Raw genomic sequence first — 24,842 nt, 5'->3', positions numbered from 1 at the left:
ATTGGATGTAAGCCAATTTTTCCATGATCCAGGAGGGATCTCAGCCCCTTTAGCACTGGTTAGCAGTGGTAAATCGTCCCAGAGCCAACAAAAATGAAGTCAGCAAAATAGGAGTAGTGAAAGCAAAATGTTTGGGGGAAACCATACCAAGGGAGGCAGATCAAACAAAGCAGATCTAGTTACCTTCCAAATATGTGAAGGTAGCAATTGCAAGATGTTAATACATGGATCTCCCAATCTCTGGATGACATCCTCCCGAAATCCAGCACCCTCAAACGTACCAAGAGAGTTAACCCTTCCCCTTGGTACACCCCCGAATTAAATACATTACGAAAGGAGTGCAAGAGGAACGAACGACTATGGAGGAAAGACAAAACGGCAGACAAGAAAAACATATTCCGGGCCTCTCTAAAAACCTATAAAACGGAACTCCTCAACACCAAAAGCGCTTTCTACGAAGATAGAATTAAAAAATGCGTCCTGCTCGTCACATGAAACTTTTGCTGTTCTTAAAGAACTCCTCCAGACCCCAGACCCCCCAGTAAAACCTTTGGACCCTAAAGCAGCGGAAAGCAAATGTATTAAACTCGCCACCTTCTTCGACGAGAAAATTCAAAAAATTCTCGCGGCCCTCCCCCCACTCGCGGCTGACAACCCGTGCGGGGAGCCTTCTAAATCTCCCCTTCACGGCTCTCTCTCCCCGGATGGCACTCCTCCCCGTCTTGACACCTTCGGCCCTGTGTCCACGGAGGAGGTAACCGCGACGCTGGTCACAATTAAAAGTGGCTCTCCTCGCGACCCCGCCCCCCTCCGTTTTCTGAAAAAGGTGTCCAGCACCATCATCCCCCCCCTCACGTCCCTCATCAACTTCTCCCTTTCGCAGGGTCTAGTCCCTCCTAGCTGGAAAACAGCAGTGGTCAAAGGCCTTTTAAAGAAACCCGCCCTGGACCCCCTGGACCTAGCCAACTACAGACCTATCTCCCTCCTCCCAGGAAACAGCAAGATCACGGAGAAGCTAGTGAATAAAAAACTATCACTATTCCTTGAGAGCAACAACTTACTCGGGACCTCCCAGACAGGGTTTCGTCCAGGTCAGGGCACTGACACCGCCCTCCTGGCAGCAGTGGAGAAGGCCAGAATCATTCTGGACACGGGAGGATCAGTGGCAGTGATCCTCCTGGACCTCAGTGCGGCCTTCGACACTGTAAACCACCACGTCCTTATCCAACGACTGGGAGACATCGGAGTAAGGGGCACGGCCTTGAAGTGGCTAAACTCCTTCCTAGAGGGACGCTCCTTTCAAGTCTGGGAGAATGACAGTCACTCCCCCGCAATCCCCCTCCATTGTGGAGTACCGCAGGGCTCTTTGCTTAGCCCAACGTTGTTTAACGTGTATATGTCCCCGCTGGAGAAACTGGTCAACCCGTTCGGCGTCTCAATCATCAACTACGCCGACGATACCCAGCTGGTAGTAACCCTCTCACACCCGGACCAAGCCCCTTCCGACCTTCACAGCTGTCTCTCGGAAATCTACAACTGGATGAACTCCTCAGCACTGAAACTGAATGGGTCCAAGACCGAGATTCTGCTGCTCGGACATAAAGGGCCCTCCCTGCCACCTGACATCTGGCCCGTCTGCCTAGGTAACCCCCCCACACCGAAGGAGGAGGTCAAGAGCCTGGGCATATGGCTCGAAAAGGACCTGAGCTTCAGGTCACAGGCCAAAAAAACGGCAGGAATCTGTTTCGGACTCCTCAGGGCCTGCAGAAAGGTCTTCCCCCTGCTCCCCGCCACATCCAAGAAACTGCTGATTCAGGGCCTAATTCTGGCAAGGCTTGACTACTGCAACGCCATCTACTTGGGTACCCCCGAAGCCACACTCAACACCCTGCAGAAAATTCAAAACGCCGCAGCGCGCCTACTCACCGATACCCCCGCCAGATCTTCGGCAAAGCCAGCCTTGAAGCTCCTGCACTGGCTCCCAGTCCGAGAAAGGGTTGTCTTCAAGGCCCTTTTCTGGCCCATAAAACGCTTCATGACAAAGGCCCACCCCTCCTCAAGGACCTCATCATCCCTTACAATGCGAGTAGGACCCTCCGTTCAAGCGGAGAGAACTTCATTACTGTCCCGAGTCAAAAAAGCCCGGACCGGAGGACGTCGCTTCTCGGTCCACACGGCCAAACACTGGAACAACCTTCCCCAGAGACTGAGAACTGAACCTAATCTTCTCCAATTCAGGAAGGCACTGAAGACCTCTCTCTTCCCTTAAACCCCCTACCCCTCCCGACTCTGTCCACCCCGGAGTTCTGGTTCTAGCGCTGGGATGCTCGAGGGTTACTACGCGCTCTACAAAACCTTAAAAAAAAAAAAGATGTGGAAAGTTGCTTTTTGTCATGAGCACCCCATTATTTGGGACTGATGCTGCTGGTTTTTATGACTCGGTGCACTGGAGCTCTGCTAACCATGTCCCATTATATGTGTCTGAGCTATTTGCTATATTCCTGATTGGCATAATTTAACTTATCTTTAGGTCCACAGTGTATGGTGCTAAGTGTACTGAGGACCTGTAAGACAAGTGTCACTAGTGGACAGCAGCACCAGTTGTGCTACCCACTATAGTGAGAGTGCAAACCTGGCTGCAGGCCTACCTTTGTAGTCTGTCTGTGTAGTTTTAATACTCAAAATTTTGACCTGTTAAAGTAACCCATTTAAGTAGTCTTAAATACTCCTTTTAAATATTAGTTAGTCACCCCTAATTACGCCGCAATGCTTTTAAGGCAGCGTGCATGATATTTAAAAGTTGAAAATCAAAAAGCGTAATGTTATACATGCTCTTATAGGACAACGCCCTAAAAGATTTTTTTACTTTGGTAGGGTTAGCTGTTCCAGAGGAAAGAACTGGAACACAATATTACATTTAATGATGTTATTTCCACCTATGAAACAGCTGCAAAATTCATTTTTGAATATTTCAAAAACATATTTATTAGTCACCCCTAATTACGCCGCAATGCTTTTAAGGCAGCATGCATGATATTTAAAAGTTGGAAATCAAAAAGCTTAATGTTATACATGCTCTTATAGGACAAGGCCCTAAAAGATTTTTTTACTTTAGTAGGGTTAGCTGTTCCAGAGGAAAGAACTGGAATACAATATTACATTTAATGATGTTATTTCCACCTATGAAACAGCTGCAAAATTCATTTTTGAACATTTCCCAAAAATATTTATTGAAAGTCCAATTCTCTGGTAAAGTTGGATTTGAAATAAATATTTTGCAAGAGGTACTTTTAGAAAGTCACTCTTCACTGCCTGGAGCCTCTAGAAGTCCATTTACATGAGCTTCCAACTGTCAGCCAGGAACTGAATAGACCATTTGATGAGCTGTGAACTTGTTCCCAGATTTGAGATAAAGGCGTTGGGTGTGAGGAGGTGTTCTATTCCTCTGGTAGGATGGCCATCTGGGCTGTACCAAAGAACTTAATTAACTTCAAGGATGCCTATCCTGCAACAGTCAGATGTAGCTAACACCTGGACCTGCCCCCTCCTTTGTCCCTCTTCTCAGACAAGCATAATTCCCCATTGAAAAGGTGCTGGTCCAGAACCAGTTTTCAATGACCACAGAGGAGGGGTTACTCATTTCCCTTGCCACACTGCTACAGTGGTCACAGGAAGTCTGTATAGGAGAAGAACAGTTCTGCAATGTTGGATTTCGGCAGAGTGGGACACTGTGGGATTGTCTATAGCAGAGCAAATACAAGAAGATGATGGACGGAGCGTTGCTTGAAACCTTTCAGACACTCACCCCCAGTCACAGATCTGAGTTGAATCCATCATCGTTCTTTAGCTCACTTCGGCACCCCAGTTCAGACACAGTCATATGAAAATCAGTCTTGACTCTGTGCCTCATGGGAACAGTTCAGCGCAAAATGCCAAGCCATGTCTTCCCTGGACTGGAAACAAGCATCTTGGGACCAGTTTCGGCCTAACAGATCTCATCAGCCAGGCTCGCTTGAATCCAGTGGCAAATTGAGCAAGGGATCCATGTCTGGGCATACACTGCCAACATAGGTTGAACTAAGCAAACACAAGTAGATGATGGGCGGAATGCTGAAACCTTTCAGACTCTCACCCCCAGTCACAGATCAGGGTTGAATCCATCATCGTTCTTTAGCTCACTTCACCACCCCAGTTAAGACACAGCTATATGCAAATCAGTCTTGACCCTGTGCCTCATGGGATGAGTCCAGCCCGAACTGCCAAGCCATGTCTTCCCTGGACCAGAAACAAGCATCCTGGTAACCGATTTCAAGCTAACAGCCCTCATCAGCCAGGCTAATTGAGCAAGGGGCCCACTTCTGGGCACGCCCTGCCACCTTAAGGCGACCAAAGCAAACACAAGGAGATGATGGACTGGGTATACCCTGCCAACTTAGGGCGAACAAAGCAAACACAAGAAGATGATGGATGGAGCGCTGACAGTTTTCAGACACTCACCCCCAGTCATAGATCTGGGTTGAATCCATCATCATTCTTTAGCTCACTTTGCCACCCCAGTTCAGACACAGCTTTATGCAAATAAGTCTTGACCCTGTGCCTCATGGGAACAGGCCAGCCTGCACTGCCAAGCCAGATCTTCCCTGAACCACAAACAAGCATCATGGGACCTGTTTCTGGGTAACACCCTTCATCAGCCAGGCTAGCTTGAATCCAGTGGTAAAGTGAGCAAGAGACCAACGTCTGGGCATACCCAGCCAACGTAGGGCAAACAAAGCAAACACAAGGAGATAATGGACGGAGCGCTGACAGTTTTCAGACACTCACCCCCAGTCACAGATCTAGGTTGAATCAATCATCATTCTTTAGCCCACTGCGCCACCCCAGTTCAAACACAGCTATATGCAAATCAGTCTTGACCCTTTGCCTCCTGGGAAGAGGCCAGCCTGCACTGCCAAGCCAAGTCTTCCCTAAACCACAAACAAGCATCCTGGGACCCGTTTCTGGGTAACACCCTGCATCAGCTGGCTAGCTTGAATCCAGTGGCAAAGTGAGCAAGGGACCCACGTCTGGGCATACCCTGCCAACTTAGGGCAAACAAAGCAAACACAAGGAGATGATGGACGGAGAACTGAAACTTTTCAGACACTCACCCCCAGTCACAGATCTGGGTTGAATCCATCATCATTCTGTAGCTCACTTCGCCACCTCAGTTCAGACCCAGCTATATACAAATCAGTCTTGACCAAGAATAGAGACATTATTAGTTGGGCTGGGCCACCATCCACCCCAACTACCAATGCCCTTCTTCACACTGGAGAATTCCCCATATTACCTGGTGCTTTGTACTCATACTTTGGTAAGTAATTGTATATTGCTTTCTTTGAAACCCAACCTGGACCATTAAAAAGCCTGTTCTTCCTTTCAGACTGCTGTATTTTTCTCTTGTATAACTGTCCCTCCTTTTGCGCTCTCTCTCTTTACCTCTCTCAGCTTTTTCTTCCACCCTGGTTGCCTAGTTTCCTGATAAACCTTTCACATCATGTCATATGAGTGTCAGTTTTTGATGAATGTGAATATGCCAGATTTGAAGTCTGTGCAGTCCCTGGGAAGAGTGCTAGGAGGTGTTTAATTGAGATGAGTGTGTCTGATCATACACAAAGTGTACCTAGTATATCGAATGAGTCAGAAGCAGTGAGTGTGTTCCATCAGATGACATAGTCAAGGGTTTCGAACCGCATCTGGGGAGATGAATGTGAGGCTGATGTTTGTTGACTGTGCTTTAAGTGTTTGGTTCCTAATTGATAGATAGTGCATGATGTATGTAAATGCATGATGTGGTTAGTGTGAATGTGGGTTGCTGTGCTTGATCTTGGATGATTGTGTTCAATCTTTGAGGCTTATGCCTAATGAACTCTGCACTTGATGTGATTGTTCCAGATGAATAATTAGGGCCATGTTAGTCAACGACTGGTCTATATGTCAATATTGTGAAGGGGTGGTTGGTGTTGGCCTTCGCTGTACTGTGTTTGAGATGACTGTTAATGGATAGTGTGACTGCTAAAGTGACTGTTACTGGTGAGGTACCACTTATTGATGGGGAACACTGTGTTTGAGCTGGCAACAATGTGCATCAGAAGATTATACCAACGGATGCGTTCAGTCTGCTTAATAAGGGATAACTGTGGTTTTTAGGGGTTACTCTGGTGGATGGGATCACTGTGACTATTCCTTGTTTTGAAAATTCTCTATTTGGTTAGATGAGACTGTGCGTATCTAGAGAGAGGGTACCCCCCATCTCCAGGGAACAGGGTACAAAAGACAGTAAGTCAAAGGGAAATCCCTGGGGAGCACTCGTTATTCTTTCATACCACTATGGGCACACACACAAACCTGAATATAGATGACCCGTTAGCCGTACTATAGAGAAAATATATCAATTTCCACAACCAAATTGAATCGTTTACAATCTATTTTTAATAAAACCATATACATGAAAAATATAAGCGCTTGGACATCATACTTTAAAATTTCTACGCATTTCTTTTATAAAAACATATGGTAAAAGACAATTAATCACAATATTTCATCACAATGTGCAACTCAAAATTTGAAATTAAAGATAAAATAAAACACATAAAACATCTCAACAACTCATATATGAAAACGGTGAACAAAAGCCTAATAATATATAACCCCTAGTTTAACTGTGGCTACTTGGTCTATTTGCCACTACTTGTCTCTGGATCCAAAGGCTTACAATTTTTTACATCAGTTTAAACAACAGTAACAGTATTACATGTACATCAGTTGTTTACTGGGCCCTGGTTGGATTCTCTGTATGTACAAAAAATGCGTCGACGCGTTTCGGTGCAGAACAACTGATATATTGGCACCTTCTTCAGGACTTCTTTATTCGGGGTTTCTCACTTGAGTAAATGGTGACTGGCACCCTCTCTGCAGGTATATGAAGAGAAAAATGAGGTATCACTGGCTTGAAGTATATGTTATCAATCTCTCATAAGTCGGGTTTTTTTTAAAACAATAACACACTGTACAGTAGTATCTCTCACATGTGCCTATATTGGTGATACAGTTGTTCGAGTACATATGTAGTAACCCATTGGTAAAAACTCACTGGTTTCGATTATATATGCATAATGTGCCTTATATTCAGTTAACTCTATATTTCAGGCTTCGCATTACAATAGCCTCTGTGGACATCTAATTTCCCTCCGAATCCATTTTGATGTGGAAATTATTTCGGGCGGGGTGTGGAACTCATACAGGACACTTTCATTCGATTCTATGCATTCAGTACACACTCTTACCCCTTCTATATGGAGGAAGATCCAAATTAGTGCATCTATGGTGTTCAGTTAACTTCTTCACTGTCACATCTCACGGTCCCAATGGGGTATATCTGGGGACATTAATGTATATTAGGAATACTGATCTGTTGGTTAAGTCTCTGCTAGTAGATTATGGCTGATTGAACTATTTACCTCTCTTTCCAATTTTTGAAGTAGTTTGGCTGATTATAAAATAAATCGCTGTTCTCTGCCCATATAGATATTCAGCCAAACTACTTAAAAAATTGGAACAACAGGAGAAGCGAACCTAATAGAAGGAGCCCTTCTCAAGAAAGAGAGGTAAATAGTTCAATCAGCCATAATCTACTAGCAGAGACTTAACCAACAGATCAGTATTCCTAATATACATTAATGTCCCCAGATATACCCCATTGGGACCGTGAGATGTGACAGTGAAGAAGTTAACTGAACACCATAGATGCACTAATTTGGATCTTCCTCCATATAGAAGGGGTAAGAGTGTGTACTGAATGCAGAGAATCGAATGAAAGTGTCCTGTATGAGTTCCACACCCCGCCCAAAATAATTTCCACATCGAAATGGATTCGGAGGGAAATTAGATGTCCACAGAGGCTATTTTAATGCGAAGCCTGAAATATAGAGTTAACTGAATATAAGGCACATTATGCATATATAATCGAAACCAGTGAGTTTTTACCAATGGGTTACTACATATGTACTCGAACAACTGTATCACCAATATAGGCACATGTGAGAGATACTACTGTACAGTGTGTTATTGTTTAAAAAAAAAACAGACTTATGAGAGATTGATAACATATACTTCAAGCCAGTGATACCCCATTTTTCTCTTCATATACCTGCAGAGAGGGTGCCAGTCACCATTTACTCAAGTGAGAAACCCCGAATAAAGAAGTCCTGAAGAAGGTGCCAATATATCAGTTGTTCTGCAGCGAAACGCGTCGACGCATTTTTTGTACATACAGAGAATCCAACCAGGGCCCAGTAAACAACTGATGTACATGTAATACTGTTACTGTTGTTTAAACTGATGTAAAAAATTGTAAGCCTTTGGATCCAGAGACAAGTAGTGGCAAATAGACCAAGTAGCCACAGTTAAACTAGGGGTTATATATTATTAGGCTTTTGTTCACCGTTTTCATATATGAGTTGTTGAGATGTTTTATGTGTTTTATTTTATCTTTAATTTCAAATTTTGAGTTGCACATTGTGATGAAATATTGTGATTAATTGTCTTTTACCATATGTTTTTATAAAAGAAATGCGTAGAAATTTTAAAGTATGATGTCCAAGCGCTTATATTTTTCATGTATATGGTTTTATTAAAAATAGATTGTAAACGATTCAATTTGGTTGTGGAAATTGATATATTTTCTCTATAGTACGGCTAATGGGCCATCTATATTCAGGTTTGTGTGTGTGCCCATAGTGGTATGAAAGAATAACGAGTGCTCCCCAGGGATTTCCCTTTGACTAGATGAGACTGTGCACCATAATCTGACAGTGTCTTGTGTGGTATATGTGCCTCATAGCACACTAGTGATTATACTTGATGGCAGAATGTGCATATCGGTGGTGAATGTTCCTGATAGGGCGATAACTGTACCTGAGAGAGTTATTATCCTAAGTGCAACTGATACGTATTGCTGTTTTTGATGGAATAACTGGGCAGAATGATGTGACTTTACCTGATGGTAACTATTGTCCTTGGTGGGATGGTTCAGCTTTATGGGGATTTACTCTATCTTCCTGGGTGACTGGCTGATATTGGGGACTGCCCTGACAAGTCTGTTCCTCAATGAGCTAATTATGCCTGATGGAGAGAATGTGCCTAACAGGGTTGACTGCACATGGTGGAGGGTTTTGCGCAGAGCGAAATGTGTGAATTACAACAATTTTGGGCAACTCTAGGAGCAGACAAGACCACGGGCTGCTAGTTAACATAGACTATGGGAATTTTACAAATTGTACATCAAATGGCCGCGCTGGTAATCTTTAAACACATTTACACTGATGTGAGCCTGAGTTTTGCTTCCTTTGTGTTGTTATCTTTTATTCGAAAATGTGTGCAATCTTAAACTGTTGAAAGAAAAAAAAATTACCAAGTGGAAAAAATAACATTTCCGTAATTGACTGGGAGGTATTAGGTGAAAACATTAAATTGGGTGTCTTTGAAGTCAAAAGAGGTCACCTAAAATCACCATACACGAATTACATGTGCAACATCTGGAACTATTTTTAATCTAAATGATAAATTGATTCGCTGAGAACCATTTGGCTGTAATTGAAAGCAAGTCTGGGCAAAAAAAATTTAATGTTTTGAATTTAAAACCCATCGTGTCATTCTGAGCACAGCAACGCAATAAATCCAGCGCAATAAATGACTCCTGTGTTCTGCCGTGAAATTAACACCCGTGTACATGATATAAAAAGATAAATTTATGATTCCTACTCAATCATTCTTTACAGCTTCATTATCCCTCCAATTTACTCACTCTCAGAATTCTGTCAGATGGCTTTCCCTGTTATGGCCTTTTAACGGCACACGCTAGGCCCACAGAACATTTCCTTTCTTCTGCAAAATGAGTAAAATGTTAACATAGAATGCGAAAACGACAAAGTACAAATAACACAGTCCTACAAACAAAACAGTGCGTTTTTTGAAGGAGGGTGTGTGTGTGGAGGGTGTGGTCGGGTGAAGAGTCTCAGTGGGATAAGGAGAGACAACCGCTGTGAGGTTGCCAGACATTAATTTTCTAGTAGGAATGTAGTGAAAGGCATGATGAAGTGCCAAGTTAAGCAATCTAAGAAAATGAACAATTATCACCTGTGGTGATACTAGGAAGAACATTATGGAAACAATGTGTAAATCCGTAAATATAGCTCATCCCAATGATAAAAAACATCATGTAAACTTTCCTCTGAATTAATTCTCGCATGCGGAGAGGTTCTTTCCCTAGTGAAACGTGCTGCTTCCACTTGACTTATATCAAACCTCAGAGAACTTGTCCAAAAGGCGATTAATAGCTTTCCGCATTGCACTGGATTATTAATTTTATCAAACAATATATGCATAAAGCAATGAGTAGACATTATAACAGTCGAACAATTATGCACAAGGCTTTACTGATTGTTTTTCAATATACTGAAATGTGTTACCAGGGTAGAAGGTTTAGGGGAGGGAGCCCTTTTCTGACCCTTCCCTTCTCTGACCCCTCTCCAGAACTTATAAATGTACTCTGAGGTTGTTCTAGGGGTCAGGAGAGCAAGAGCTGACTCTTGCAATGTCCATTTAAGGTATTCTGTGGGAGTAGCTGCTCTTGATGCACAGAACCTTGATGCTCTAAATTCTTGAAGTATTGATTCCACCAAGTCCTAACCTTCCCAGGCATTACAGGGTTGGAGAATCCAAGGAGAGTATCAATATGAATTGAGATCCAATGTCGCATTAATGAGTAGATGCAGAAAACCTTGCATTTGAGGTATGTCCAGCCTTTCCTGGGTGACTTATAGCCAGACTGAGTAGACCTGGCTGCATTTAGAGTAGTGGGAGGAGTTGTCACTTGCACCTGAATCGACTGTGGCTGCCTTCCACAAAGCTGTCTCCAAATCCTGTGGTGAGCCTGGCCTGAGCCAAGCTGAACTGGTTTATGTGTGCTGGGAGGAACTTTAGGGCTCCTTACGATGGCCTGCCTCTGTAGCGGTGATTGGGTCTGACCGCCATGCGTGTGGCGATCCCGCATATACAATTATGATGGGACCGTCACCGCATCGGTCGGATTCCGCACCTTTAACATCGCAGTGGTGGCTGCTGACAAGCCCTCAGTGCAACGGTTCATATGATCAGAGAGAAGTGTGATGTCACTTGTCTTTTTTACAGGAATAACAAGCACAAGGTGACGATTCTTTCATAATAGGATTCAGTGACTAGTGGGCCGAGTGCCCCTATCTCCTTGACAACCTTTGTGTGCCAATGGTTTTATGACCATATAGGGTTTGAGTGCACGCCCATGAAGATTTTCACAAGCTACAGGAAATAGCAATTAACAAGAACTCTGTACAGCTATCAGAATCTAATGTTCAATATGCTATACACAAGATAGCCTTCTCTCTTCGTCCTGATGAAGACCTGTGTTTGATGCTCTTAATTTGCACTTATACTACGGTCGAAACGTCAACACATAACTAGAAGCATTACAATCCAATATGACCAAAACTAAAAGAATGCAATTCTAGGTCACTATGAGATTTAACACATGTTCTCACTCTATCCTTGAATGTAATGTTGTAAATTGTGTTTTGTACCTATTTTGTAATTCAGTGTGATATATGTATCTCACAACCCTCTTCCCAATTATCACTTTGACCTTGTGTATATATCCTGTACTCTAAATATACATGATTTCTTCATATACATTTTGGATATATTTAAAATAACACAATTTGTTTGTGCTTTTTAAGCAAGGCATGTGTTTAGATAATTGTGTGTTTTTCACATTAATTGTTTTTTACATTAATTGTATAGAAATTTGAAGAAATTTTAATTCAGATAAGTGTGTTGTGGCAGAACCACTGTACGTTTAACGCATTAGTCCCCAGGTTCTGACAGGTACTGGGTATCATATCAAAAACACAGGGGGGAGGTAGAGCCAATCGTTGGATTTGTGCTCCAATGATATACGAATAAACAAAAGAAATCCAACTTGTGCTGGGGAGGTTGAGTGATCAAATAGATAATGAAGCACTCATTGTTTGTGAAAATACCCCTCACACACCAACAGGCCCCTTGGTGTCATGCTTCATCATCGGGGTCTTCGCACCCCTCTATCGGGATGCGGCGTGCTGCGACCAACGGCTACGCGGGAGCACTACAGGTGTTGGCTATGTGTGGTGTCCAGTGTGTGGGTTATATTTATAAGTGAGTAGGGTGTGCGGTGAAAGTTAAAAAGTACCTGGCGCTAGAGTGAAAAAGAAACATTTTTTATTCTGTGCTCTGGCTGGTACTGTTAAAAGAAAGTGCAGGGCGAGGTCAGACCTGTTATATTGATGAACAGGACCTCTAGTGTGCTTTTTGTGTCGACATGTTTCGGAGACAAGCTCCTTCTTCAGGACAGGGGCACAAACTCCCTTCCCTACTCACGTCTTCTTTTACATAAAAAGTGTATTTACATAAAAAGTGAAAAAAAATTTAATCGGCTAAGTGTGCCTACAGCGGTCTGCTAGAGGCACAATGACCTGTAGAAAGACAAAAAGACAAAATATGTCACCTAATGGTTACCCATGTAGCGGGTAGTTCATGCAGGTGCAGTCACCTGGAACCTCACCATTTTGCTTATATTAAGCTTTGAAACGACTCACAACACAAACAACATAAAACACATAGGATACTAGGTTTTTACTGTAAGTTCTTTCATACTTCTGAAGCTTGATTTGTTGGCTTCATGAGCAAATGGGACGTCGGGGTGTTGCATCAATGGCTATCTGCAGTGAAGAATGAGGCTTTTACAATTCATTCTGTTGCACTTACTTATTTAGATGGTTTCAGGTTCTCGTGGCCTAATGGTGATCAGGACGCTCTGGTCACCGTCTTACCCCGCACGCTGCTCCGCTGATGTGGAGACAGGTAGCGGTGATCGTTTATTTATAGCCCATTTCGTTAATTAGTGGTGAGTTACAACGGGGTAGACCCTAAGAACTCCCTGACCTAGGTCAATTAAGCAGGTACGTGTATAAATGGTCGGAGTCTAATATAAACAGTAGGAAAAATCAAAGTAGCACTTATTTATCTCAATGAAATACTTGCATTCTAACAACGGCACCAATGTAGCTCAGCAGACAAAACACAAATCAATATACTCGGTGCATATTTATTTCGCACATCTGAGATTTGTGAATTATATAAATTTCAACCCAAATGGTCGATGATATTGCAATTAATGCATTGGCAAAATAAACTTAGAAACAACACATTTCTATATTTAAGTGAAATTCAAAAGTGTGTTAATGCGCTCACAGTGCATAGAGAAAGGGTATTGAGAAGGGATAGGTAAGTGGGGGTAAAGGTGGGGACCGGGTAAAGGTGGTGTGACTGAGTTAAAATCACAGTGAAGTATGAAAAAAGCCTTTACAGCCTATATACAGATCTAAAGGTTCCTAAAGCAGTCTCAAACATAGGTTCAGTAAGTCTCTGTTATTTGGTCCTATGTTTTGGAACAATGAAAAGTAACAATAGTCGACGTTTCGACCCCTGAAAGGTACGGGTGATTCAAAGTCTCAGGGTGGGGTCTTCATCAGGACGTAGGGGTTTAACAGGAGCGCTTCGCATGAGGCCCGTTTGGGCCTGTAGCCTGGGGACCTTCCAAGGTTCCTTTTTGTTGCGAGAAGTTGGGAGCTTGTCCTAAATTTGTTCAAAAATGAGGGATTCTGTTGTCCACAGGACCAGCCGGTCCGAGGTGCTGTCAGCGAGAGGAGAATAGACAGACGGACTAGCGCTGCGAATAATAAGAGACACACGACGTGCCACCTCGGACCGGCTGGTCCTGTGGACAACAGAATCCCTCATTTTTGAACAAATTTAGGACAAGCTCCCAACTTCTCGCAACAAAAAGGAACCTTGGAAGGTCCCCAGGCTACAGGCCCAAACGGGCCTCATGCGAAGCGCTCCTGTTAAACCCCTACGTCCTGATGAAGACCCCACCCTGAGACTTTGAATCACCCGTACCTTTCAGGGGTCGAAACGTCGACTATTGTTACTTTTCATTGTTCCAAAACATAGGACCAAATAACAGAGACTTACTGAACCTATGTTTGAGACTGCTTTAGGAACCTTTAGATCTGTATATAGGCTGTAAAGGCTTTTTTCATACTTGACTGTGATTTTAACTCAGTCACACCACCTTTACCCGGTCCCCACCTTTACCCCCACTTACCTATCCCTTCTCAATACCCTTTCTCTATGCACTGTGAGCGCATTGACACACTTTTGAATTTCACTTAAATATAGAAATGTGTTGTTTCTAAGTTTATTTTGCCAATGCATTAATTGCAATATCATCGACCATTTGGGTTGAAATTTATATAATTCACAAATCTCAGATGTGCGAAATAAATATGCACCGAGTATATTGATTTGTGTTTTGTCTGCTGAGCTACATTGGTGCCGTTGTTAGAATGCAAGTATTTCATTGAGATAAATAAGTGCTACTTTGATTTTTCCTACTGTTTATATTAGACTCCGACCATTTATACACGTACCCATTTCGTTAATTAGGCGGAAGCAAAGATCGTCCCATGTATGGGTATTCCGCTCTGTGGCCATACAGGGCGTCTGTATGTTGCAGGCGAGGTAGCATGGGATCAGTGTCTGCGAGTGCCGCTGGTCGTTTGTGAGCATGCGCAACCTCTTTCCACTGATCTAAAGTACATGCTTACTCCGAAGTTGTCTATGCTTCGCGCATGCGCAGCTCGTGTGCGCACGCCAAGCTCCGTGGCTACAGTGCGCGTGTGAGGTCTGCAGAGTCCCGATCTTATCACGGTCTGGACGGAGAGACTAGTGTGACGTACTATTGGCATTATACTGATTGATAGAATCCAGGGTCGAAAAAGCAATGCCCTAATAAGCAGACTACCATTGATCTTTCCAGTGTGCGTGCTATGATTAGGATTATGGTGGCATGGTTGTGGTCCACGGCTGGACGATCGGTTAGATTAGTATATGCCTGTGCAATGGACCATATGTATGATTTCAGAGTCTCAGATACTTGGAAAACGTGGTCCTATTATATCTAACCCACCGAACATCATTGTTTATAGTGGACAGTCATTATTCAGTGGACCCTTATACCGACAATTGACTCCATGGGACGTCATCGTTAAGCCCATGCAGATGGGTGCCCAGACGGAACACCCAACGTTGTTCCTTTTGAAAGAGGCCCACATCAGAGGGTAACTGTTCAATGATGGTCCATTTTAGATCGTTTACGCAGTGCTGGGAGGTCAGGAAATGAGCAGCCATTTTAGTAGTACTTTTTTTACAACGCACATTACTCTTATGTTCATTCATTCGCGTTTTCATGGCTCGTGTGGTCATGCCCACATATTCCAGATTGCATGGGCATTTTATAAGATAGATCACATTCCTTGAATTACAATTTGTGAACCTCCTTTGTTCCCATGTTGAGCCATTGCTGAAGTTGAGTCTGGTACTTTTCGTGGTGAGATGACAGCTGCTGCAATTCCCGCATGGGTAATGTCCATGGATACTCATTGTTGGTTGTGTGGGTACCATTGTTGTTTTCGGTCGGGTATTAACCAAAATGTCTTTGAGATTACGCCCCCTGCGGTGTGCGAACATCGGTTTTTCCAGGTTTAGTTCGCCGCATGTAAGTATTCTCCAATGCCTGTTAACTAATTTGGACACCTCATTGGACACTGTGTTGTACGTTGTGATACAGATGGGTCGTTTATTTTCAATAGGATCCTTGATTCGTTCCTCCAATAACGCCTCTCTGTTATTGTTTTTCGCCCTCTTGAACGCTTTGTTAATAATCCTGTTCGGATATTCACGTGATTTGAGTTTCTCTTTCAAATCTTCCGCCTGTTTTTTAAATTGGCACAAATCTGTACAATTACGCCTTAGGCGTAAAAACTGTCCATATGGCAAGTTTTCACGCAGATGTCGGGGGTGAAAACTGTCGTACCTCAATAAACAGTTTCTAGAGGTTGGCTTGAAGTGAGTCGTGGTTTTTAACATCCCTGCTTCCGCATAAATGTTGAGGTCCAGAAACACCAAGGACTGGTTTGAAATGGTGATTGTGAAATTCAAGAAAGCGTTCTGGTTATTGAGCCATTCCAAAAAAGTCATTGCGGACAGATGATCACCTTCCCATATGACCAGAATGTCGTCAATATACCTCTTCCAGCATTTTATCTTAGACCTGTATGGATTCTGTTCATGTAGGATTTTGCTTGTCTCAAGGTGGTGCACATAGAGACCAGCCAGGCTAGGAGCAAATGTGCTTCCCATGCTGGTCCCATGGCATTGTTGGTATATGGTGGTCTTATACTGAAAAAAGTTTTTTTGCAGTGCCAAGGAGATGCATTCCAAAACCAATCCTCGAGGAGTTTGGTACTTCCACGGTGTGGAGAAGAGCACCTCCTCAATTATTAGTAGTGTTTCATCATGAGGGAGGCTGGTGTAAAGGCTCTCCACGTCGAGTGAAAGCAGTAGCTGTGTATTTGGATCAAAAGTTGTATCTTGTAGGAGTTGTAAAACGGCCTTGGTGTCTTTTAAGTAAGTACTGGTTGATTGTACTAGGGGTCTCAAAAACGCGTCGGCGAATTTCGACAAAGGTTCCAAAATCGAGCCGATGCCAGAGACTATCGGTCGGCCAGGCGGGTGGTTAAGGTCCTTGTGGATTTTAGGAATGCTGTAAAAATAAGGGATGCGTGGTCTTTTCTGTGTTAGGAATTCTCCTTCCTTTTTGCTCAACCAATCATGTGTTACGCCTTCCTCTATCATCCCACCGATTTTGATCCGAAGGCTCTCCGTGGGGTCTTGTTGCAGTACCATGTAATTGCGTCTGTCCGATAGTAGTCTTAGACATTCGTTGTCATAGTATTCAGGTACTGGGTATCCCCATTTATGAATACTGGCCTGGCCTAGGTGCATACCCTTGCCAGGAAGAAAACCAATTTTCTAGCAGTGGATCTCCATAGCGAAATGGGAAGAGTTAACTGCTGCACCATTTGGGTCATTGCCCATGTGCAGGTGAAGTTAACAACCCTCGTTTGCCAGAGGAGGTCCAGCGTGAAGTGAGCTGTAATTGTTGCTGCACCGAATAGGTAATCGCTCGTGTGGTTGGTATGCCAGGTTAGGCTGCCATGAAGAGTATTGCTATGCCAAGCAACAAATAGTCCATGTGTGGTGATGAGCCGGCAACCCCATGTGACAGATAATGCTGCCCTGAAGAAAGCCACTGTGCCGATCGGGTCAGAGCACATGTGTAGTGGGGGGATGGTGACACCCAATGCCAGAGGGGGCCTCCAAGACTAGGCAAAAAAGACCAACTTGGACAAGATTGTTATCGGAGGAGAGATCCTAGTGGGCCTGAACAGTGGTAGAGGGTCACCGCACAGCAGGACCGCATGTGAGGAAATCAGCACAGTTCTGTGCAGCCCACCTGGGCCTCAAGCAAAAGACTTACCTCTGTTTGCTACTGCAGCTCTGGTGCCCGCAGAGGGGGCACTCTCAGAGGCTCTGGTCGCTCGAAGCCTGCTTGAGTGGGTAAGACAAATTTCTGGATAGTCAGCCCCGGGGGGATTTGCTTGCCAGATAGTACTTCGGCACTGGGACACTTTTTACTTTTATACAGAGTCAGAGTTAACTTGAGAGAATTTGGACTCAGGGATCCGCATAGGAAACACTGACTTGAAGGATCTCTGTGTATTCTTTATGAATGTTGTATTTTACTTTGTAGTCATAGATACAAATGTATTTTATCACTAAAGCAAGCATTTGACTAGACAATCATTTATTGCTGCTGCTGTGTGAGTTTTGAATTGTGATCCTGTGATCACCCGCTGTGAATACCTTCCCCATAGGAAGCCTTGTTCAGCTCGACCTGCACTACCAGTGAGAGCCAAGTGCTGAAGGGTTACTTGGTACAGTTGCTCAGCATCCATAGCAGGTTGTGCCCCAGGAAAGCAGGAGTAAAATGCCTCAGCCCCCACGGTTGGACCCCGTAACCCCTGGTTGTTCCGTGGCCCTTTGAACGGGGTTTTGAAACATGGATTCCCTTTTTGAAAGCTTTTTTTCTTTTTTACAGGGTGGAGGAGAGAAAACATACATAGTGCCTTTCATAGGGCTCTCTATATGTCAGCTTTTATTTCATTAAAATGTACCTGATTTTCATATCTCTACTAGGTAGATGTAACTGTTTTCTCTTGGAATGCATCATGCTCAACATTGGAAGGCAATTTTATCTACTGCTTGAGATTCAAGGAGTGGAATAGGTAGAATGTTAATAACCCTCAGGTTCCTCCATCCTATCTCTAATTCAAAAAACAATTGTTTAGGTCATTACCATAGTCAAATATACTAATTTTGACCTTGGAATCTATCACACTGTAGTTTGGCAAGTGACAAAGGATTGTCTGAATTCTGTTTGCAAACCTGTACATCACCCATGATATAAATTCCGATTTGTTTTGGATTATGGTGTTCATACCCTCTTGTGGGTTGTTTCTCCTAATGTAATTCATTCACCAGCTTCCTTACTTTTTTGTTCGGTCGTGTTCTTCTCTTAAAATCAAATTGGCCATGTATTCTTTCAAATTTGACATTTTGTTGTCTCCATGGCATTATGGAGTGCGTAGTATACCATTTCTTGTAGCCCATGGATGTTATCATATTTACTTTCTGATGGGTTGTTGTACATTAATGGCCAATCATGTGTACATGAACCTGTGTGCACGCAGCTTAAATTTTATTGAAGTTGCTTGTGTTTTTATGGAAAGACCAGATTTCCCGGTTTCTAGAATTGCCTGCCAGAGTGAATAGTGGTTAGGCGTGCAACATCCATTGGACTCACGGGCTTCAGCCCCCCCCCCCCCGTCGTGTGTATCCGCCCGGGCTTAGACAGCTTCGCGGGCTGGCGACCGTCTAATTGCAGCCGCACCCGAGTCCTTCACAGGTCTTTAAAAGACCATTTACTTGTTAATGAAACGTTTTTGTGTTTTCACCACTGCTTAGAGCCACTCTGCCTATGGCTGGAAGAATTAGTCCCTCATAAATCTTTTTCAGCCCCCCTACCCGAAATTTGGCTCTAGTTGCCTGCCTGATAAAGGTCAACCTTACATTACTCTCTTTCAAAAGCCAACCAAGAGCAATAGGATCTTTACTCATTCATAAGTCCACCTTCTGTATCTTAAACACTCACTGCAGTATTTAGCGAATTCCTAAGGAGTAGGCTCTATTGTAGATTAAGGAATGATTTCATTACAGAAGCTGAAATACTCATTGCAAACTGCTGAAGAAAACAACCCAAGCTGCTGATTAAACGCTCGACTAAAGGAGCACGGTACTGCCCCAGAGAAATCGTATTACAATAGAGCCAATGTGTGTATGACTACTTTTGCACCAGCATTAACTTTGGTCACCAAATATATAACAAGCATTTGCAATGCAATAGGTCTCGCATTAGGAAATTTTGAGCTATTGGTATTGTAAATGACAAATTTTTTATTTATGTTTTGTTTTTGAAAATAGCGAAATTAATAGCTTTGTCATTTACAATGCCAATAGTTATAACTTTCGCAAATGTGACATGTATAGCATGCAACATGTGTTGTATTTAAGTGACTTACATGTATTGATATTACAAATAACAATGGCTTTTAATTTTTTTCAATAATTAATACTTAAATAAAAGTTATTGTCATTTATAATGGCAATAGCTTAAAGTTGTGTAAAAAACTTTTGTGAAGATTATGTTCAATGTATTTTATTGGGCCGAAATTCCAAGAACAGAAGTGAAATATTAACATCTTTTTGTTACATTTGTAATAAAGCTTGAAACATTGAGAGAATATATTTGAACAAGGATTTGTTGAATGGTTGCACAGATTGATGCTTGTAAAGAGGGTACATAAATAGAATGTAAATCTGGTCAAAAATCTATAAATTACGCCCCTGGTTACTGAGATGTGGTTCTAAAGGGTTTCGGAAGCTTTTCTGTAATACAAGTGTTCGTGGAATGCCTGGCCTGACCTCCGAGATGCCCAGTGCAGTGCCCTGACTGGTCACTGCCTGACAAGGCCCGTAGGCGCCCGGCTGTCATGTTGAAGGCTCGACCTTCCAGGAGCAGCGGTCTCTGGGAGTTAAACACCGGCACGCGACGTGGGCTAAGCACCGGGGCCGCCTCGCAGTGACCTTTGCTGGCTCCGAGCGGCGTGGACTGAGGGATGTCTGTCCAAGATCACTCGTCTTGTGGCCCGTGATTGAGCGACGCCGGTTTAAAGGAGGGATCGGGGCCCCGCGGCTTAATGCACGCCGAGAACACTCTGGAAACAATCTCAGAAGACAAGCAGCCGATAAGGGCGGAATGGGAATCAATAAGTAATTGGGCTGCCGCTCCGGGGTCTGCGTGGTCGGTCCGCGAGGTGACGATGAACAATGGACCGAGGCGCCTCGATGCATCACAGCGCCCCTATGCACTGCAGCACTTCCATGCATCACAGCGCCTCGATGCATCACAGCGCATCGATGCATCACAGCGCATCGATGCATCGCTGCGCCTCGATGCACCGCAGCGCCTCGATGCATCACAGCGCCTCGATGCATCACAGCGCCTCGAAGCATCGCAGCGCCTCGATGCATCGCAGCGCCTCGATGCACCGCCGCGCCTCGATGCATCACAGCGCCTCGATGCATCACAGCGCCTCGATGCATCACAGTGCCTTCTGTCCGCTGGAGGTTGAATATTATCGACCTTAAACTTTGCTTAAGAGCATTTATGGTCACAGCTGTGCAAATCTGTTGATTGGTTTCTATTTTAGGAGCCCACGCTGCCCATTCGTGAGCAGCATGGCAGGCCCGTGACAAGCACAGATCTCACTGCGTGTCACAGTAACTCATAGAGAGTTCTTAGAACAACACCTGCTGTTGACTAGAAAGATGCTGCTGCTCCGCAGAGTACATCATCACCTGCAGATGTGTCTGGCACAGCGAAATGCAAGACAGAGCAATACTTTTCACATCTGATTTCTGAGACGCGTGAAGTAACTCTTACGGCATGACTAAATATAAGTTTAAGTAAATATAGACACGAGAAAGAACAGATTAGATTGAATACTGCTCAAAACAATTCACCTTTCATTTTAGGACCGAATAGACTACATGTTAAACAAGCGCAGTTTTAAACAAGCCAGCAACAAAACAAAAAAAATGCGCAGTGAAAACGAGGCCTGACACGCAAATAGGATTTCCGGCCGGGAGAAAGGGGAGGCGTGACACACACGAACTGTCCTGAAGAGGCAGAGAAACAACGGAGCGGGCTGCGGAGTCTGGGCACGGAGGGACAGGACGAGAGGAGCCGGTGAGGGGGGGCGTCGGGGCACATTGACGGTGCCCGCCCCCCCCAGTGATGGAAGCCCTGCGTGTGCCGGGTGAGCGGGGTTGGGAGTGTGTGTGTGCGCGTTTGTGTGTGTATGTAAGCCGGGGGGGGTGCGCTTGTATGTGCCTGCGTGTGTTGTACCTGTGTGTGTGCCTGCCTGCTTGTATGTGTGGTGGGGGGGCGGCAGCGTGTGTACGTGTGCCTGTGTGGTGTGTGTGCAGGGGTGTGGGGGCTGGCTGTGTGCGCACGGGAATATGAGGCACGAGAGGGGCACGGCGCCGTGTGCGCCCACGAGGTCAAATCTGCGCTTGTGCCCCTCTCGTGTCTACATTCCCAAATACGGCCAACAATAGGTCTTTCGCTGACGCTCTAAAAAGTACTGAAAGCAGGAGATCTTGCTCTGGAATCTCCAATGTTTGCTTAAAAAAAGCCTTTACCGCTGTCAACAACCTTTGTAGTCTGACTGCTGGAGAATTCCACCTATTTCTGGACATCATTAATGCGGCAGCTGCAGTGTCTTTCCCTTCACCATTGAAACCAAAACATTCACCACTGGCACCATCAAAATTCTCATAAGACATTTCTCTAATTGTAATACGAATAATGTGGTGTATGCCATCTTTTGTCCCTGTAATCGGTTGTATATGGACAGACCACCCAGAAGATACAAAGCTGCATATGCCAACAATGGAGTTATCTGAGATGTAAGATCGTCACTGCCTCTCATTTAGAGCCCTTTATAAGACAGGCACACTGATGACGACATTCGATGGCTGGTTATCGCTGTCATTTCCTCACCAGCAAGAGGAGGAAATATGGAACAATTTCTCAATATGAAGAACTGAAATGGACTTTGAAAATGAACACTATAATAACTGAATTGAATCTTCAAGAGGACTGCACAACTTTACTGTGAGAAAGAGTTTGTGTTTGTGCGTATTTTTGTAAAACAGTGTGCAGTACCTTATTTCTGAATATTATTTTAATTTCAGTTTTTCACTCACTGAATGTTCTGCTTTGCATCTTCTCTACTCAGTGTAAGCCTTTTTACTCAAAATATTGAAGACTTTTTTTTATCCTACATTCCACTTTCATCTATTGAATACTCTATGGTATATTTTATGTCATGCAGATTTGTTAAGAGTACTGTTATTACTCGAGAGGGTATCCTAGTGCCTTCCATGTGTGAGTCTAGCAAAACCTAGTGCCTAGTAGGAGTACTCGAAGAGCCAGGTCTTCAGCTTCTTGCGGAATTCAAGCAGTGAGGAGGCTCTAAGTGAGGAGGGGATCCCCTTGTCATTCAGAATTTAGGAGTGATGTAGGAGAAGGCCCGACTGCCAGATCTGGTTTTTACTATGTGTGGGATGTGTGCATGCAGAAGAGGTGTCTGGAAGGTATGTGAAAATGGATCCAATTGATTCGGTATGCTGGTTCAGTGTCATGTTAAACCTTGAAAGTGAGGAATTTGAATAGTGCTTGTTTGTGTATGGTGAGTGGGTCTCCTTCAGGTGTGACGTGACATTAGTTTGGCATGGAAGGCTGAGAGTGATTCTTGTTGCAGAGTTGTGAATGGTCTGCAGCCTTCTGGTGAGGTTTTTGTTGATACCGGCACTGTCTAAGTGTATATCGGCATGTTTCCATAATGGTCGCCCTCATGGGCAGCTCACCTCAGCCCTTACTGGTAGCGTATACCCTTTTTGCCAGTCAAGTGACTTTCAGCATGAGATTGTTTGAAATACGTTGTCCCTCGATTTTCCTTCACATTGTTCATCAGTTCCAAAGAGAGCATTCTGTTTCCACTTAGCTCAATCCACAATTGCCATTTGGCTACGTCCCTCACCTTCTGCATTGAAAGCCATTGGGTATTCGCCCCTGTAACAATCATTGAGCCCCTACATGTCCTTTGATGAGAAATGGAGCCCAATATTATTGAAAAGGCTTTCCTTTTGTTTTGGTATTAATTAGCATGCACAGCTCCCATATCCTGGTTCCTATCAGGCCACTTGCTCCCTGTTCTCGCCTTCTTCTCCGAGAGGAGTCTGCCATGCCCCCAGGTTTCAGGAAGGGCCCCACGACCATGCCCCCCCCCCCCAGGTACCGCATTTTACATATTAAACTAAACCTCATTCTTTGATGCCTGGGCATTCCTTCAGAATTCCCTCTTTTACCCTGCAGGCATTACCCCTGCTGCCTTTAGGTGTACCCGGAAGTAATTCAAAATACCAACGCAACCCATATGGTCATTTCCTTGGTGAGCACTCCAAGACCATTAGGCTATTGTTCCGCTCTTTTCTGAACCTACATTCTGTCTTCAGGAGCCTTTGTAAATAATGTAAATTTTGAAATTTTGTGTCGCGTATATCCCCTTATGTCAGCTCCCTTTTGGGCTCTCCACTATTAAGAGTCCTGGTGATGATACAACATTTCGCTAGGGGATGGAAATGTTGTTGGACTATAACACGGACCCTTTATCTATTGTTTCATTTGAACCAAATGGGCTGTGTTCATATTTACCTGATACATACACGGATCAACCTATTAACATGTTTGTGTTGCACTGAAGAGAGCACTGTGCCTGTAATTCTACTGACTCCCTTCATTCATTATCTTTTTTTTGTTTTTCATTAAATGAAGAAATTGATTACCATTTACATTGTTTTTTAATATTAGGGACCACTGTTTGCATAAAATACTTGATGACCCCAGGTCCCTAGCGACACTTGTTTTTTACCTTGTTCCCCATTACTATTGTGGGAAACAGAGGCACACAGCTTGTTATCACTTCACTTCAAGTACTTAAGAGAAACTATGATTTGGAGGAAGGTTCTTGACATTGTTCAACCCCTGTATATAAAAATATGCCTGCAGTGTGAGTATATTGAATGCATGCTTAAATGTATGAGTAGTTACAAAAATAACAATTTCAATAGCACTTACTAATTCATTTATTTCATTTAATTCGTTTATAACACTACTGTTCCACACATTACAGGGAGACAAGAAATGATTCACAAGATCAGGATTTAAAAGGTAATTCAGTTGTTGGGGTTCTCTGTATTAATTAGACTTTGTTACTATTCAAAGGAACGCTTCTTTACAACCTTGGAATAACAATCGATTGAGAAAAAAAACTATCAAGTTTCAAAGCTATATCTTGCAGTTTGTAAGCAGCTCCTTGATGCCAGGTCATGCTATATTAAAAGAATTGCAATTTATGAACTGCAGGTATCAATAGGATATCTTTGTCAAACGCAGTAGCCCATTTTGCCTATATATTTACAATTTTATTCTGGGATCTGTATGTTACAGTATGTGCTTTGACGCAGGCACAGTAACACTCTATGCAGCTTTATGAGTCAAAACTGTAACTAGGCAG

Source organism: Lissotriton helveticus, chromosome 8 (assembly GCF_964261635.1).
Source record: "Lissotriton helveticus chromosome 8, aLisHel1.1, whole genome shotgun sequence".
Classification (NCBI taxonomy): Eukaryota; Metazoa; Chordata; class Amphibia; order Caudata; family Salamandridae; genus Lissotriton; species Lissotriton helveticus.
This window is presented reverse-complemented; position numbering follows the sequence as displayed.